General features: G+C 37.8%; 1 pseudogene; it reads right to left on the bottom strand.

Annotated features, from left to right (window-relative positions):
• Window positions 1-204: 204 nt before the first annotated feature.
• On the bottom strand, window positions 205-943 carry LOC145062053 (vacuolar iron transporter homolog 4 pseudogene; annotated as a pseudogene).
• Window positions 944-18,908: the final 17,965 nt, after the last annotated feature.

The raw sequence follows: 18,908 nt of genomic DNA, 5'->3' as shown, positions 1-18,908 counted from the left end.
TTGCAGACACCTAAAGAACAATGATCCTTAGAAGCAAAAGGACAACACGTTTTATGACATAAATTCAGATCCCAATCCTTACCCTGTGCATGGTACAGTACTTTTGACATAAAAAGGCATATATATATATATATATATATATATATATATATATATATATATATATATATATATATATATATATATATATATATATATATCTTACTACGTAACCAGTAAAAATAAAAGGGCCATGCATTAATTATTCCCTTCAAAGTTATATGCCAGTAGATCCAATCAGCTTCGTTAGTCCAAAAGTGATGGCCATAGCCATCAACCCTCCAATCAAAACCCTAAAACAAGACTTCACCACAGGAGTGCCTCCAAGTATAGAACCAGCCCATCCGAAGACCACCAGTGCCATGCTCACTGCGGCTACCACCACCCCCAGCCTCACCTTATGGTCCCCTATGAAAGATGCAGCCAGCAAAGGAACAACCGCTCCTAAAGAAAATGCAAGAGCTGATGCTACAGCTGCCTGGATTGGATTTGGCAGCTGTTCCTTTTCTTTTTCTTGTTGACTTCTCTTAATTTGAGCCACTTCTACATCTAGCTGAGAGTATACCGAAACAAATTCCCCTATTGCCATACTGCATGCACCTGCAACTAGCATGGCAAAACCAGAAAGAATCATGGATTTGACGTCTTTTTTCACAGCTCCAACACCTATCATTAGAGATGCAACAGAAACCAAACCATCATTGGCTCCCAAGACAGCTGCACGAAGCCATTGTCCCCTTTGTGAGTAATCGATGTCTTCCTCCGTAGACATTTGGCGTTGTTTAGGATCAGATTTGTCTTTAGGTTTTTGAACACTGACATCATATTGATTAGTGGCCATGAAGGTGAATGAAGAAAAAAAATATATATTATAAAAGATTATTGAAGATTTAAGAGAACGAAATAAAACTGACTTGTGGAAGAAGAGTTTCCCGTAGAGCATATTTATAGATGGGAAGGACCATCGAAATTAACTTGAAAACACAAAACAATTAACCAAACTTTAGGTGATGCAATTAAAATAATAAGATAGTTTTTAAAGCACATGCAAGCCTTAATTTGATGGTGTGACTTGAACTTAAAGAAAACTAATTATGGTTGTGTTATTGATCGCCTTTCTATTGTTTATACTTAATATTACTATTAAAACATGGAATTAATTTTTTGAAGCAAGAACTAATCATCTATAGTTGTAGAAACTTTTTGTAGCATGCTACAACGTCAATTTTGTGTTGTGTCCTTCATTATTAAGAAAAATTATGTATCAATAACTGATCGAAAGAAGTTGCATGCAAGGAAAGTAGAACTCCTAAGAAAGTAGTGGGCTGTGTAGGATACCATTAGCAAAAAATCAAGAGTGATTTGATGGATTTTCAATGAGTATATAAAATTCAAAGGAGTGTGTACTCCACACTAAAGTTGCAAATATCAATAGTTATATAATCTGAGGATCGTGGAATCCACACGAAGGCCATCACCACATCCATAAACAACGGAATGTCCTTTAATTTCTTATTTCTAGTGGGATAGAATAGTCATTATATATGTTTTTGTATCTCTTCAAGACGCCAGTCACGGATATTAATTCTAATCTAATTGCTAGAGTTCGGTAAAGAAATATTACCTAATTTTCTCAGTACATGACTCTTTTACCTTGATCCAGAAAGTGCAATCGGATCGATCTTGACGTGCTCGTTCAAATACCTGGGTATTCAAGAAATCGTAGACTAGTAGAACAAAAGAAGCAACCAATTAAGTATTCTTTAGAATACGTAATAAAATGCACATGCATAGCGAGTTGTACTTCTGCCACGTTACATCTTAATTGGTGTGTCTTTAAAACCATAAATTTAATTGGTGTGTTTGAATTCATTCTATCGTCTTTAAAACCACTATAGGAAAATGTTGAGTACTTTGTAAAATGTTTGTGTTATTTTTCCACATCTACAGAACAAAATGTGTACCAAAAACCCACAAAAACGTCGAAAAAAAAAGTTGTTTGCAAAAAAAATGTTTGTATTTTTAAAGTAGGTATGTTGCATAAATAATAATAATTAATCACATTTTTATATCCCACACGGTATTTATTTCAAGCTTTGACCTCAAGGAGATAGGCCAACATTTGATATTGTGGCCAACATTTGATATTGTTGGGCTAAAAGTCATTTGGTTACTAAATCACATTGATCATACATGATACTAAATAAAAAAACACCTGAATTTCTTTTCTTTTTATCAAAAGAGAATGTATGTTACATTAACCTATCACACAAATAGTTATCATACATATCAAAAAGTTGTAGCGGAGGGAGATCGAGTCGGGTTTACAATTTAACAAAAACATATCATAATGATTAACAAAATACATTATGGCTACTTCGTCACACCATTTCCTTTATCGTGTATACTTGTACCTGCAATCATAGAAATATTTAACGAAGGTGAGCTCGAAATCTTAGTCAATTGAAATTAATAAATCATAGTGCATGACTCAACACAATTATCTTATCATCTTTATCATAGTATTAATCATCACTCAAATGTACCCATTTATCTCTCATGGGTATACTATATAAATCTTGTGTTCTTTCTCGTCAATTTCATTGAGTAACTCTATCTCATAACATGATCAAACTATCTCATAACATGATCAAACTACTACTCATAAATTCCTTATTTGTATCTTTATGATCTCATTAAGAATATCACTTTAAAGATCTCATGTATAATGTAATCCAACTAGCTAAAATATGAGAATACATAACTCTTGTATTTTTTGATTGTATGCGAAAACATGTCAAAACCTACATTTATTTTAATTACTTTTGCTCGATTGTGTTATCCATAGAAAATTATAAGATTGATTTTCACTTCTTAACTAATCGTTTTTATCATAATTAACATCAATGTTGTATTAAAAAAGAAAAATCTAAGCAAAATCATATTTGTAATCGTCAATTTCTCGTAAAACTGTGTATTTTGACCTTTTCCGAATGGTAATTATTAATATAAGGGTTTTTGTACATATACATGTATAATTAGTTGTGTTTTTTTACATAATATATATATATATATATATATATATATATATATATATATATATATATATATATATATATATATATATATGGTTGTCATTACAACCCAATAACTGTTGGGTTTTTAGCCCATGATTAAGCCCAAACCTTTAAGCATATATATATATATATATATATATATATATATATATATATATATATATATATATATATATATATATATATATATATATATATATATATATATATTTCTAATATTTATTGTGTGTTAAAATGTACCTATAAAAATTTAGTAAAATCAAATAATTATTTTACAATGGACTTGTTATCCTATTTCTAATAAACGAAGTTTTAAAATGGGTTCTAACTTGAAGTCTTTTAAAGATTTGCCTGACAAGGGTGTTGATTTTATGAACTTTTATCACAAACGTATTGGCAATGGTGTTTCTACTTCTTTCTGGTCTGATTTATGGTTTGGTGATTCGATTTTGGAAACCAGATTTCACCGAGTGTTCACTTTAGATAATGATAAGGAGTCAAATGTTCATGCAAAACCAAATCAAGGAGATTAGTTGTCTTCATTACGTCGCCAACCTAGAGGTGGGGCAGAGAGTGAAAAATGGACTGATATGACTCGGTTAATACATTATGTGGTGTTGTCTTCTACTCCTGATAGGTGGCCGTGGACGTTACATGGCTCTGTCGATTTTTTTTGTTACTCCGGCTTGTTCTTATTAACAAGATTTTGTTGCATTCGATCCCTATTCAGCCTCGCTCGAACCGTTTTGTTCCAATCAAGATCAATGTTATTATTTGGTATTTAATTCTTGATAGATTACCCTTCCAGTTGAATCTTTCGGTTCATGGCTTGGAGATTCCTTCTATTATGTATCTGATTCGTGAAAGTGCCACAGATTGTTCTTCTTCTCGTTTTTCCTTTCGGTGCTCGCTTGCACGTGAGCTTTTAGACTGGTTTTATTGTTGGTGGGACATTTCAAGACCTCTTGGTGACTCTTTCCAACATTGGTCGGATTGGTTCTTGGCTTTTAAGGATAACTCCATGGAGAAAGATTATATTTGAGGACTCTTTTTTCACTTTTTGGTGGTTGATTTGGAATTTTAGAAACTCTATTATTTTTAATACTCAGAAGTTAGTTAAGCATGAGTAGTTTGATAAAATTACTACCCGGTCCTTTATATGGGTTGTAACGCTCGTAGATCTGGGCTAGTCAATTTATAGACGATAAGCGTCAAAAATGATTTTTTTTTATAGAAGAGTGTTTAGAAGAAATAATCTTAACCAAGTTGTAGTATATGTCACAAGGTTTCCGTACATATAAAGAACGCTGAAATCTGAGTTATAACGAAGAAGTTATGACCTGTCGAAGTTTCGCGACAGATTCGACACGGCGTTGTAGGACGTAAATAGTGAATTTACGATAGAGTAATTTTTAGCCTTAGCAATCTAAACAAAATTCGTATAATACGTTAAACCAGGAACGTGCATAAAAAGAACGTCTAAATCTGACTTCGTATGAGGAAGTTATGATTTTTCGAAGTTCCAACTTAGCAGTATGCAGCCCAAAGTTCGAATATGAGATCGAGTGGTTTCTAGCCGAAACAATCTAAACGAGAATCGAAGATCTCGTCGATAGTAATCCAACGGTAAAAATACAGACGAAAACGGACGTCAGATGAAGAAGTTATGAATTTCTAACAAGTTTTCCTGTCTCGGTCTACTAAAAATAATATAATAAAAATAAATTCAAAATTCGCCGACGGAGACTAAACGAGAGATGTAGAGAATAATCTCACCTATGCGTGCATATAAAGAACGTCGAAAACGGAGTTCGTATGCGAAAGATATGAATTTATGAAGTTCGGGGCACGAACCCCGACACTGTGTTAGAGTTTACGACGTGAACACTAGGTTCACGATGTGAACTCAGTAATGACGCCTCCTGGAGCCTGTCAGACCCAAGTTGCGATGACGCACCTAATGATCACTGAACTCACGACGTGAATATTTGAGATTCACTACGTGAATTCAGAAAAATGGCCCAAAAATAGAAATCGAAAGGCAGCCGATTTTGGTTGCTACTTTCTTACTCTCTCACTCCTGATACCCTCTCTAACCCTCTTGAAGCACCCCCGAAGCCCCGGTATCACCCCGACACCCGAAGCAAGTCCCGAAGATCTCGAGAAGAAAAGAGTTTTCGAGCCAAAACTCTGCTCGCGAGAAGCCCGGTTTGTGAAGATATCCTGGTTTCATCGAAGAATACTACTTTAAGAGCCATAGTACTGTCCGAAAAATCATGTTATCAGGTGAGTGTATAGTCCATTTCATCTTACACATAGATATGCAAATTTTTATAAGATACGTGCTACGTGTATATGTATATTTTTGTTTCTTTATTAAGATATATCAGACATACCCGATCCAGGAATATGGATTAGGTAAAGAGGTAAATTTTAGATCCGGGAGTACGGATTATGTATTTTTGAACTATGTGTTGATCTGATAAGGTATCATGTGCATAGTTCCTTCCATGAACATGATTTTAATACAAGTATTGATTAAAGTACTAAATATATATGTGTGTGAAATATTTGTTATTGCCCGAGATATGTGTTAGATATATATTTGATGATATACAATGTGACAACCCAAGTTGTCCCGTTACATTTCCCCGTTACCGATAACGGAATATTCCACTGTATAAAAGTTCCGTTAATTAGAGGGCGTCAATTTAATAAACATTCCATTGGTTTACATTAATATGTCGTTAAGTCGTGATAAAAGAAAATAAAAACACATAACACACATTTCCATTTAATTGGAAAAAAGTTAGTTTTTATTATTACGACCACTAAATCGGGTGCGACCAAAAGCCCCGTATAACGGCAGTATTGGGTAGAATTCCACTGAGCTCCAACTCCCACCCATATATAAGGGGGAGTAAACTCCATTTGGAACTTTTTACCCTCTCTCTCTATACTCTCTCTCTAGACTCGTTTTCGCCCCGAATCCGCAACCAAACGCTTCCAAATTGTAAGTCCGCTTACCCTAACTTATTCTAAACATATTGATTCTTGTTTATAGCCCAAAAATCTGACTTAGAAGCAATGGAAAAGGAGTTTACGGCCTAAGCTCCTCCTTAGGCCGTAAACACCTAAAATGAGGCCAAAATGACCCAAACTTGTCCCTAATGGCTTGGAAATAAATAGAGGAATTAGCCTAGGAGTGTTTGCACATGTAAAACAATCATTTTGAGGCTTAAAAGAGAGTTTACGGCCCAGGCTTATGCCAAGGCCGTAAACACCTCAAAACTATGTCAAAAATCCCCAAACACACTCCTAAAACACCCTTAGGCTTCATTCATAATTTAGGGACTTAGTATTTGGGGTTTGGATCAATTAAACACATCAAAATGAGGGGGAAAAAGGAGTTTACGGCCCAGGTTTATACCAAGGCCGTAAACACCCTAAAACATGCCCAAAGTGTGGTTTTTGCCCCCCCAAATGACCTTAGACTATTTCTATAAAATGCTAGGAAGGATTTAAGGGCTTAAACTCAAAGATTGGTGGGTGTATGAGAGTTCACAGCCAAGCCATAGAGCTTACAGCCGTAAACTCTCAAGGGTTGGTCATTTGGACCATAAACTCTAAAGGAGACCCCTTTTGGAACCCCAAACACCCCTATAGCCTTGAATAAATTACTAGAAGTGATATAAGGGCTTGAAACTTCACAAAACTCAAGGGATGAGAGTTTACGGGCGTAAACTCCCTTAGGAGTTGTCCTTAGGCCGTAAACTCCATTATAGTGCCCTTAAAGACCCTAAACCCACTCATGCCTTTTTGGAAAAGTACTTAGAATAATCCCATGAACAAGTAGAAGCCTTAAAACACACTAGATACCATCACCATGAGTTTACAGACGTAAACTCATGGTGAGATGTCCCTGGGCCGTAAACACTACTTTGGGAGTTTACTCTCGGATAATAAACTCCATTCCTATGCCATACACACCTTTAGACGCTACCTGGGACACCCAAACACTTATCTAAAGTGTTTTCCACTCCTGTGAGCGCGTATATTTATTTAATTAGTATTAAATATACTAATTGTATGTGAACATATGTTATCATACGTTAATTAGGTCATTGTGTGTGTTCGAGTCCTTGCGTGACACCGAGCACCCAACCGGCACCTTCGTCGGACCTACTTACACCAGGTGAGTTCATACCCCTGAATGAACCTTTTAAATGTTTTTACATGTTTTATAGGGGGGAATACAAGTTAAACATGCCATTTATCATATCAATCACATGTGATTGATAACCCGCATGCAGAAGATTTTACCACTGTACACTGTTTTACCGAGTAGGACACTATAATGGTTTTCAATTGTTTCAAAACCCTTACTTATACTGTTTTATCTAAATTCATTCTAAACTGATTTATGAAAGATTTCCAAAGGTTTTCAAACACGTTTTTACAAACGAATACAAATTGTGATTTTCTCCAAATATAAAGGTTTTTCATCAAAGTTTCTCTTTCACGACGTATACTTTTACTTATTAGATATTGTTGCTTCGCTTATACTTATTTTATACTCCTACTTAGTAACGTTTTCACTTATACTTATAGTCGCTTATACCGATAGACGCTCTTACTTCACTTATTGTCGTCTATACTTCGTGATACGCGTATACTTGTTCGACACTCATACTTCACTTGCGACCGCTTCTACTTCACTTGTTCGACACTCATACTTCACTTGCGACCGCTCCTACTTCACTTATTAGACACTCCTACTTCACAAGAATCACTTCTACTTGATACACACTCGGTCGTAGCTAGATGTATGTCTGTGCTTGTATAGATGCATATAAATAATGATTGAAGGACTTAGGAAGGCTTGTCCGCCCTATTTCCTTTTCTTCGTTGAGATGTGGTCTGGTGGGATCGGATGTCCATCCGAAGGTCATTTGATTCATTACTTATATATTATGTACACAAGCATCGACATACGGGTTTACTATAGTCAATTCAGTTAAGAGTCTCTACTTCTAGTTCAGCACTTACATTAGAAACCCACTAGTTGGAAGTCTCTACCCACTATTTGGGATGCATCTTCAGGACACGACCTTCTCCGTCGTCTAGTTGGTAACCAGAGTCTGCTGTAGGGAGAGCGGACATTGTGTGTATAGATCTATACGAGATTGACAACCCCGCACCCAGACTGCTAGCTACAGTCCCGGCCTACCAAGCCAACGGGTGACAAATGTCACATTTTAGACGCTTGTAGGGCGTCTGGTACTCTAGTCAGTATGGTTACGAGTATCCCGGGTTACCTTATAATTCATTGGCTTTAAGGTAACGGTATTTCGCCAGCAATTTACATTGTATGCTGGTAATTCAATTTCAGAGTCACACTGTTTCGACCTTACAAGACGTATCTTTCATTTGATACCGTCTGGGGTCTGTCTCCTCTGTTTTGACCTTACAAGACGTATCTCTCATTTGATGCTGTCTGGGGTCTGTATCCACTGTAGTCACTGTATTCACTGTTTTAGACCTTGCTAGACATATCTTTCATTTGATATTGTCTATGGTCTATATTCATTGTGTTCACTGTTTTACACCTGGCTAGACGTATCTTTCATTTGATATTGTCTGCGGTCTGTATTCACTGTTTTAGACCTTAACAGCTGTACCTTTCATTTGGTACCTTCTGGGGTCTGAGTCTCTATTTGTTAGACTGAACCAGGCGTGTCGTTTGTTCGATACTCTCCTAGAGTCTATGATTCCTTGCCTTAGTCAGCAGTCCTCACTGCTGAGGCATATGTTATTCGCTATTGTCGTTTGCTTTCCTCAATAATCAAATTCAGTATTTTGATAATGATAGCAATTTAGGGAAAACTACTTTTTACCACATAACACTGACCAACCTTGGTAGAAGGCTGCTTTATTAAAGAAAATATAGGATTTTCTAGAAAGAACTCTAATGCACTGTAAACACTTAAACTACTACTTTTATTAAAGTTATTTGAATGAAAACGTCACTAAATGCTTATGAACTCACCAGCATTTGTAAAAATGTTGATACTCGCTTTTCAAATAACTTGTATTCTCAGGTTAGCATTAGACAGGTACATCCCCGAAGCAGTTGATGAAGATAGCTTAGTGTCATGCCGTACTTACTTATATTTACTTGTATTCCTTGATGTATTGTAATGTAACCATGTAAAATTATTACTATTAATGCAATGTCTTGTTGTACTTTGATTACTATAATGCATGTGTTGTGATACTTGACATGACGTCATCCACCCCAGAACGTTTCCGCCGTTTCGGTTTTGGGGTGTGACAGATTGGTATCAGAGCATTGTTTATAGTGAGCTAAGTATATCAATTCATAAAAGATATACAACCTATAAACACAAAGGGATAAAACACTCTGACCAAGAATTATACTTTAAAATATAACCATATTTTACCAAAGTATAATAACATCCAAAATCTAAACACTCGAACAAAAGTATCACAAGAAGAACAATAATAAAAGTTTTCGGATGTTGAGCACTACAGTCAAACCTGGGCAGTTATGTAATCGTAAGCTGGGATAAATGTAACCTGATCAACTACATTTATCCGAGATGCAATGAACGTGTGCTCGGGAGTGATAGTGGTGTGCAGCAGGTCTGAAACTTACCAACTAGGAATGCTAGAGCCAAACATAAATTTAAAATACTATAGGAGTATTTTAGAACACTAAAAGATCCACACCAATTCCAGAATGAAACTCAGAAGATAAGAATCAAACAAGAATTAAAATACCATAGGGGTATTTTAGAATCCATAAACAACCTTGCATTAAAAACTAAAAAAATCCTTATTGATATACCTACAACTATAGAGGGTGTACTCCCAAGGTTATATATAATAAGGACTCCATAGGCTAAGAATGTGTGGTTTCGCTCTATTTCCTTTTCCTCGTTGGGATGTGGTTCTAGAGTAGTATCACATATTCGAAGGCCTATCAGATCTAAGTTATATATGATTTGTATACCCTGTGTAATCATAGCAGGACTCGATATGGATCATACAGTGAAATGTTAATAATCTCTTAGGATTCTTTAGACATTTCCATTCTCGCACGAACCCTATAGACAACCCTATCCACTTCAGTGCTCGGCAGATGAGTTGATTCAGACCCAGAGAAGGTTCATTGAGAAGATTTCCTGTTCGGAAATAAATGAACTGGGTCGAGACTATTGAATTCACCAGGTGCCTATATTCTTTTAGGGACATCGGTGAGAGATTCGCCTAAACTTCGGAGATTCCCAGTCATCCATCATGAAGTGGTGACACCCAGAGTTGGAATCAGAAGGAAGGCGGAGTAGAAATTCAATATGTCTTCACCAGAAGAGAACCCTAGGAAACTACCCGAAGGAAACCAACGCCGATTCCAGTCAAAGATACGAGGCAGACCGAGGGAGCCAGTACATGGAACCCGAGAATTGTCTTTTCCTCGTGTTCGTCACGCTAATACACCCATAAAATAATACAATTTAGTGAGTTAGTGGTTACACTACTCACGCTATGTGTTAGGTAAATCGTCGTTTCCCGTTGCCAGATACACGATTAGGGCAGATCCCCGCATCTCTATTTGAGAGAATTTTAGCCATTTGCCCTTGTGAGCCTCTCTTCCCGCAGTTTCGTTCCGAACCATTCTCAAATCTCTCCAGGCCGGAGAGTGAAACCTTTCCCAGTATAAAGGTAACTTAGTAGGAACGACTCGCATCTTATGGCCTTTTTCCGATACTCATGTACCCACTTCGATTACCAGGACTACATCATAGGGATGTAGGTCGACACTCAAACGACCAATACCCGAGGCACGGGAAAATTTATGCCTAATACGTTCAGGACAGAAATGTACAGGGTTAACCATCGTCTCTCATTATCTTGTATTCCTTTCCGTGTAGGAAAACCATGCCACCGAAGAAGCGTAACCAATCCACAAGCCAGAAACCTACGCTCTTATTCAATGAAGCTACGTTCCAAGCTGCAGTCTCAGCAGCTGTAGCAGCTTTCATGGATCACATGAATGCTAACACCGCCAATGTTAGCAAGGTCCCTATCGGGATTTCCAATCCTAGCGATGGACAACAGCAGCCAACACTTCCATACTCAGCCACCCAAGAACCTCACTCAAACCCACTAAAGAGAAAACTCAAGATTGAGGAGGGAAGTACCTGGGCTCAAGGACCTTCCGAAGGGCAACGAGCTGAGGCAGTCTATACCCCTGTCAATCCTTCCCTCCTGACTCCAAGAAGACCGTACCTAGGAGACCTTCCCCACTGCAGCAAGTGCAGCTACCATCATTATGGTGCCTGCTGGGAACTCTTATGTGCTAGGTGCAACATGAAGGGGCATACGGCTCGTGTATGCAGAACTCCGGTGGAGCGTATTGCATCAATCACCAATGTGACGACAAATCCAGTTTGTCGTATATGTGGTGAAATGGGACACTTCAAGAAGGACTGCCCAACCGAAGGGAAAGACAAAGGCACAGGAGGAGTCTAACTCTAATGCTTAGGGAGAAGCATCAAGGAACTCGGTATATTTTGGTACGTCTCTCGATCTCAGATAACTAAACTAAATACATAAAAAGATTAATTCAAAATGTAAATTCTTCCCAGTAAGGCGAAAGTCGCAGCATTGTTATAAAATTTAAAATGCATTAGGTAAAACTATAATGGCTAAACATATACGTTACGGCCATGTATATTTAAGATGGACAGACCTAGAGTGAGCGAATGCTACCTCATTTCATGTTCCTCGTTTGGTTGTGGATTTAGGGCGGGGTCACTCAGTCAATAGTCCTCCCCACCTTAAATATACATGACTAGTATATGTTAGGCGATTATAGAAATGCCTTGTGAGAATCCGTTCATGAAAAGGTACTCTATTCGGAAACACATAGAACTCTCTATAGTCCGCGTCGACTCTATCGGTCCAGGTATCCGCGGTAGTGATACATAGGACGAAACCCGAGACGCCTAGAACTTGTGTGACTGTTCGGCACATGACTCTATCGATCTTCACTTTATATCATGTCGGAGTGTGCCAACTTCGACGACTCTATTGATCACGGTTTGACTTCGTGCAACCGTGTGTACATCCTTAGTGCTGTGTAAAAAGAACTTTCTCCATAGCCATATCGGCAAATAAAGGTGTTGGGTCAAAATATGGTTTATACTTTACTTTTCTGGGCATTGTATTTTTGTGTAATAATTGTGGAGTTTTCGGTCTAGTTTACGGCTGAGTTTACGGCCGTAAACACCTTACGGCCGTAAACTCATTTACGGCCCATATGTTTCCGGCCCATATCCAATATGTATAAATAGATGTGTTAGGGTGAGGAGTAGATTTTGATGATTTGATGAACTAGAGAGCTTACGGCCAGAGAGAACTAGAAAGCATTGTATGTGAATCTTTTGTATCCGGATCTTAATTCATATCAATTCATACGAAGATTCATATTATTCTTCTTCTCCTTCTCTTCTTATTTTATATGACATCATCCGTTTGATTGGGATTCCGCACCATCAAACGGATCTGACAGATACACGGGCAGATTAGGGACTTACAATTGGTATCAGAGCCAAGTTGTATCAGTCAAAAGGTTTATTGTTTCATCAAAAAAAAAATCAAATATTTTGTGTTTACGGTCCAAGTTTACGGCCGTAAACACCGAGTTCTTGGGCCGTAAACTCTATTTGGGGCATTATTTGATCTTATTTTCTAGATATTTTTACGTTTTTGGATAGATCTCGCAAAAATAAGGGGGGTTTGTTCTTTGTGTTTTTTATAAAAAGGGGTTTTTGATCGAGTTTTGGAGCTTCAAAGTCGAATTTTCACGTAACCGGAAACTGTTTACGGCCGGAGCTTACGGCCGGAAACTGTTTACGGCCGGCGGCGGCATTGGTGTTTGCGGCTAGGGTTTCCGAGCTTGCGGCTCAGGGTTTGCGGTCGGCTTGTCTGCGGCTCAGATCGGCTCGGCTTGTCTGCGGAGATCTCGGCTCGGCAGCGGCTTGCGACTAGGCGGCTTACGGATCTCGGCTTGGTGAATCGCGGCTCGGTAGCTCGGCTCGGTGGAAGAGGGCTCAGCTCAGCAGCTTGCGTTAGCGCCTTAAAAATCGAAAGGGTTTTGGGGGTTGGAACACGGGACCTCTAGTTCACAAGGCAGCCACTTAACCAAGTCGACCAACTGATTGCTTGTTCCATTCCTTCGAAAACTAAAATATAACCCGTTTTTCTCGGTACCAATTTCACATTTTTAACACTTTTAACCCCAAAACTCAATTTCTTTTATTTTTAAATTCTTTTTTCATCCAAAATAATAATAATAATAATAATAATTAAATAAAATAAAATAAAATAAAATAAAATTTTATTTTTTTTTATTTTTAATTTTGACTTTTTATTTCAAATTTTGATTTTTAAACTTTGACTTTTTCGTTTAATTTTTAAAATTTCAAATTTAACCTTTCGGTTTGATTTTTAAGTTTGACTTTTCAAGTTTAATTTTTTTTAATTTTGACTTTTAAGGTTGTTTTTTAAAATAATAATAATAATAAATAATAATAAAAAAAACATTTTAAATTTGACGTTTAATTTTTATTTTAGCTTCTAGTTTTTTTTTAATCGATTTTAAGGTCTACGAGGGAATTTAAAAACATGAAAGAAAGTCGTCAGGATATGTTAAGACAAAATTTCAACCTTTTCGATTATGTCCCTGGAGAAACCCTCGAAACTCAATTGCAGAGATTTACTACACTCACTACTGAGATGAATATAGTCGGGATTTTTTTGACCAAATCTGAGATAAACAATAGGCTATTGAATTCACTTCCAAAATCATGGGATATGAACGTGGCCATCATCAAGAAGACAAAAGATCTCAATCGTCTTAGTATTGCTGAAGTAATTGAAGAGCTTGACGCTTTAAAGAGTTCTGTAAACCTTCCGGTCAATGAAGTGTCATGTTCTCATTCATGTGAAGTTTCATGTTCTCAATCATGTGAAGACACGATTAAATTTCTTCGGGAACAAATTGATGTATTTAAAAGAGAAGTTGAGGACCTGAGATATGAAGGATATCAACTCAGGAAACGACAGAAACCCCTGAAGACTGAATTGGAAGCAAAAACCAAGGATTTTAGGAAACTTCAGGAAGAGTACAGCAACAAGTGTGAAAATTATGATTATGTTAAGAGTCAACTTGCTGCTGTAACTGAAGAACTTGACGCTTTAAAAATTAAGTGTGGAAAAACTGATGTCAGTTTCAAAAATTATACTGCGTCAAGTCAGACAGTCGAGTCCTTATATGAGACCCAGTTAAAATTCAAAGAAAATCAAAGCAAGGGTCTAGGGTATGATAGTGTACCTCCTCCTTACAATCATAACTACACATCCATCCCTATGAAACAAGAAGAAATTGACAGGGAGGCACATCTTAAATACGGGAAACCAGCTGGATTTGTGTCAGGAGGGGTTATTAATGTTGAAAATACTGATGTTTCTGTTACATGTGCAGGTAAAGTAGCAGAGGATGAGAACAAGGAGAGTTCTTCTGAACAAACCAATGACTCCTTGAACTCTAAATCTGTTGCTTCGGACTCGGATGCTTCTAACAAACCTGCCGTTGAGAAATATAGGCCTCCAATTCCAGCGCAACAAAGTGCCTGTTGTAAGTGTGCATATGGGAACAACAAGAGACGAGGCAAGGATATGCCTCCAGGGGCAGGAAGAGATAACTTCACAGTGAAGAAAAAGACTTGTTTTCACTGTGGAACACCTGGACACATTGCTCGAAACTGCCCAAATCGCGCATATGTTCCCTACTATGCACAAGGCTGCCAGAACGTGCCAAGAGGGAGATACTCCAAAGGAAACCCCTCAAGGTTACGTTCAGATATTGACGACTGGAACGCGCAGAAGGCCAAGAATTCAACTCCCAAGGCCAAGAATCCGAATCCCAAGGGCAAGAAGGAAATGTCAGCCAACAAGCCCAGTTCAAGAGATACTACTGTGAAGCCAAGATTGGTTAGGTCAAAGTCATCTCGGCAGTCGGCTTCAAGTGCCAAATCAAGTGCTGAGCCACCCAACGGATCGAAAAAGAAATGGGTTAAACCCAACTACAAATGGGTTCCGAAGGCTCAAACTCCCAAAATTCCTAATGCTTCTAACGTTTCTACATCTTCTGTTTGTGATAAGCAGGACATGTCATGGGAGAGAGTACCGTGCAAGGATGACAAAGGTCGACCCAGTTTCAAAATGGACTGGGTTCCAAAGACCAACTGATCCCGCTCTGTGTCGGAGCAGCTATGGAGGCATATCATCAAACTTCGGTTTGTTGGTAATGGCTGCTCCTGGCATATGATTGGGGACATCTCTCAACTGTACAACATTTAGACCTTTGTTTGAGAGTATGTGTCCTTTTGCGGGAAAGGAAGAGATCACACGGGGTTAGTGCTTAACGATGTGAAGAATCTTCGGATCTATTCTGAGATTACGTGTGTTGTTCTCAGACCTTCTGGATGCAGATTCAATCGATGACTTACGGTTTGCGTTTTCTTCTCTATACTCCTAAGTTTTTGTTAACCTAATTCGCTTTAAAGACTAATTTTTGTTTTAGGATAGTTTAAATTTGCGCATTTACTTTCGTTTCTCTCCTATGCACAAATTTAGGGGGAGAAATAAAAACAAAACAAAAATTAGAAAATTTTCAAAAATCCAAAAACATCAGAAAATCAGAAAATAAAAAAGTATATTGGTTATGAAATCTGTTTGAGGGAGATGTTTTGGGAAGTGATATTATCAAGTGATAACAGGCAATCTGCGTCTGCGTAACATACCCGAAGTTGAAGGGTCTATCCTCTGACTTGATGCGTCGGTAGGCACGGAAAAATTTTAAATGGACATGACTAGGCAGAGTTGAACTTAGGAAATTTATAGACTTGTCAAATCCTGACCTAGTTAGATACGTTCAGCCTGACAATACGACACTCGGATAGGTTGAGCAGGGAGATATATATGGGAATCTACTCGTCACATTAAATGAACCCGTACTTGGAACCGTGGCTTAACTTTTCCTCGATGTGCGGATTCTGTCCTTAATTCCGGTTGGATGGGGCGACTGGTAAATTCCAATAAATTAGGTCTGTAGAAAATCGTTTTCTTTCTTTCCGTCTGTTAGTCATATGTTGTCTCCTTTGCGTGACTTCCAATCCGACCTGGTATACAACATATGCAACTCTATTTCTCTGCAGGATATATATATATATATATATATATATATATATATATATATATATATATATATGTGTGTGTGTGAAATATATGTGTAAAATACTTCTCATCTGTTAGCCATATGCTGTCTCCTTTGCGCGACTTCTAATCCGACCTGGTACACAGCATATGCAACCTTCTTCTTCTCAACCCCTCTGAAGTAGTTAGCAATAGAATTATGTATCTCTTCTCTCTCTGAATGGTTGTCTGCTCACCCGGTGTAAGGAGTACTCTGGAAGTTCTTGATGGCTGGGGCATATCAGGAAGCGGGAAACACGTTCCAGTACACTTAAAATTGAACACTCAAAGATTGTCTATAGATCTCGCTGCTCAATTTAGGTGGACAACAATAGCCCTGGTCGTCGTCAGATGAATGGTCCTTAAGATATAGTATCTAAGGAATTAGGATCAGATATAATTTTTAGGAACTTAAGTTCACCTTGTCTTGTATCAAATAGTATGTCCTAAATAAGTCACAAATTTTTCTTGTTTAAGTGGACAACAATACCGACGATCGACCAGACAAAGATGTGAATATGGAAGGTACCGACAAGTGGATAAAGGCTGTCTAAAAACTTTGATCCCAAATCACCCTTAAAGTTATATATCATGTTTATTTTTGTTAAATTTATTATAGTTTCTTCTAATTTAAATATTAGGGGAGAATTAAAAATTAAAAAAATCAGAAAAATTAAAAATCCAAAAATAGTGTTATTTCTGTTTTATTTATTGTTCAGAAAAATAAAAAAATCCAAAAATATTTTGTTTTTGTTTTAATTTGTGTGCTAAGTTTTCTTTTAGTTTTGTTTTGTCTTGAATAGTGATTTCAGGTATAGATAAGACTCATGGAGTGTGTGTTGAAGATTTCTGAGCAAAAGCTTCGTCCGTGAGCATCGAAGAATTCTCATTCGAAGGAGCAAGAAATGAAGATCATTCTTTCAACATTCAATCCTTCAACCCCAGAAGCAAGGTGAAGCTGCAATTGAAGAATATGTGACGGATTGCATTGAAGCCTCCTCAATCAGTCTGCTGCTATCTATGAACTTGCTGAAGTGATCTAGAAGATTTGTTCTCTCTGATGTTCTCTCTGAAGATTCTCAAGCTGAAAGCGCCATCTTTCAAGAATCAGTACAAGAAGCCTCCTCACCCAATGTGTGTTCAATGCCAAATTCTGAAGAAAAACCCAACCGCTCAAGATGAAGTCAATTATTGAAGATTCATATGTTCATCTTGATGCTGTGAAGAAATCGAAGGTTAAAGCTGAAGCCAAGCTCTCATTGAAGATTGACAAGAAGAGCCAGCTACTTTTTAGGGGGAGCTTGTTGGGTCAATTAAGAAAAGAAAGCTATAAACCAAGGGGGAGATTGTTGGGTCAAAATATGGTTTATACTTTACTTTTCTGGGCATTGTATTTTTGTGTAATAATTGTGGAGTTTTCGGTCTAGTTTACGGCTGAGTTTACGGCCGTAAACACCTTACGGCCGTAAACTCATTTACGGCCCATATGTTTCCGGCCCATATCCAATATGTATAAATAGAGGTGTTAGGGTGAGGAGTAGATTTTGATGATTTGATGAACTAGAGAGCTTACGGCCAAAGAGAACTAGAAAGCATTGTATGTGAATCTTTTGTATCCGGATCTTAATTCATATCAATTCATACGAAGATTCATATTATTCTTCTTCTCCTTCTCTTCTTATTTTATATGACATCATCCGTTTGATTGGGATTCCGCACCATCAAACGGATCTGACTGATACACGGGCAGATTAGGGACTTACAAAAGGTTCTCCCGAATCTAAACCTAACACAAATAATCTAACCTAATGCGATCCGTCAATCGTCCCTCTTATCTCAAACCTTCCGAAGTACCCAAGAGAGGGTACTATGCGCCGTTGACCGACCCCTCGTAGTCAGATGAACACCGAAGTGAACGACACTGCAGATACTCCAGAAGACGACAACCAACCGAAGCATACTCCGTAGAATCCTCGGAAAGACCCTTCGCAACTCGCACGTCAGGTTCGTAAGCATAGAGGTTAGAACTCATAAGGAATGACCATTATAACCAGGTATATGCATAAAGGTTGCATATAATTGAGATCAAAAAGATTTAAGGTGTGTGTTTCCTCCCTGTTCCCTGTTCCTCGTTGCGTTGTGGGTTTGGGGTGGAGACGCACAGCTGAACATCCTGCCGACCTCAATTGTATACTGCCTGCATACACCTGGTATTTGTGGTTAGACGAAGCATGAGCTCTACCACGAACCTCTTCGCAAGACACTTTCACCCTATTCCATAACATAGGAGTCGGAGTCAAGAGAATCACTGTGGGTTAAACTAGTAAAGTTCCGAGTGATGAGACCCTATACTCACTAGAATTGACCTAGACCGAGGAAACTCAGAACCTTCGGAAGAGTAGTTGCAGTAGATGCTCTTACTGATGGGTTTTATGCATAAGAAACAAT

The sequence above is a fragment of the Lactuca serriola genome, chromosome 7, assembly GCF_051521515.1.
Source record: "Lactuca serriola cultivar US96UC23 chromosome 7, Lser_US96UC23_V15, whole genome shotgun sequence".
Taxonomy (NCBI): domain Eukaryota; kingdom Viridiplantae; phylum Streptophyta; class Magnoliopsida; order Asterales; family Asteraceae; genus Lactuca; species Lactuca serriola.
The sequence above is the reverse complement of the archived record's forward strand: the minus strand, read 5'-3'. Positions and strand labels throughout refer to the sequence as shown.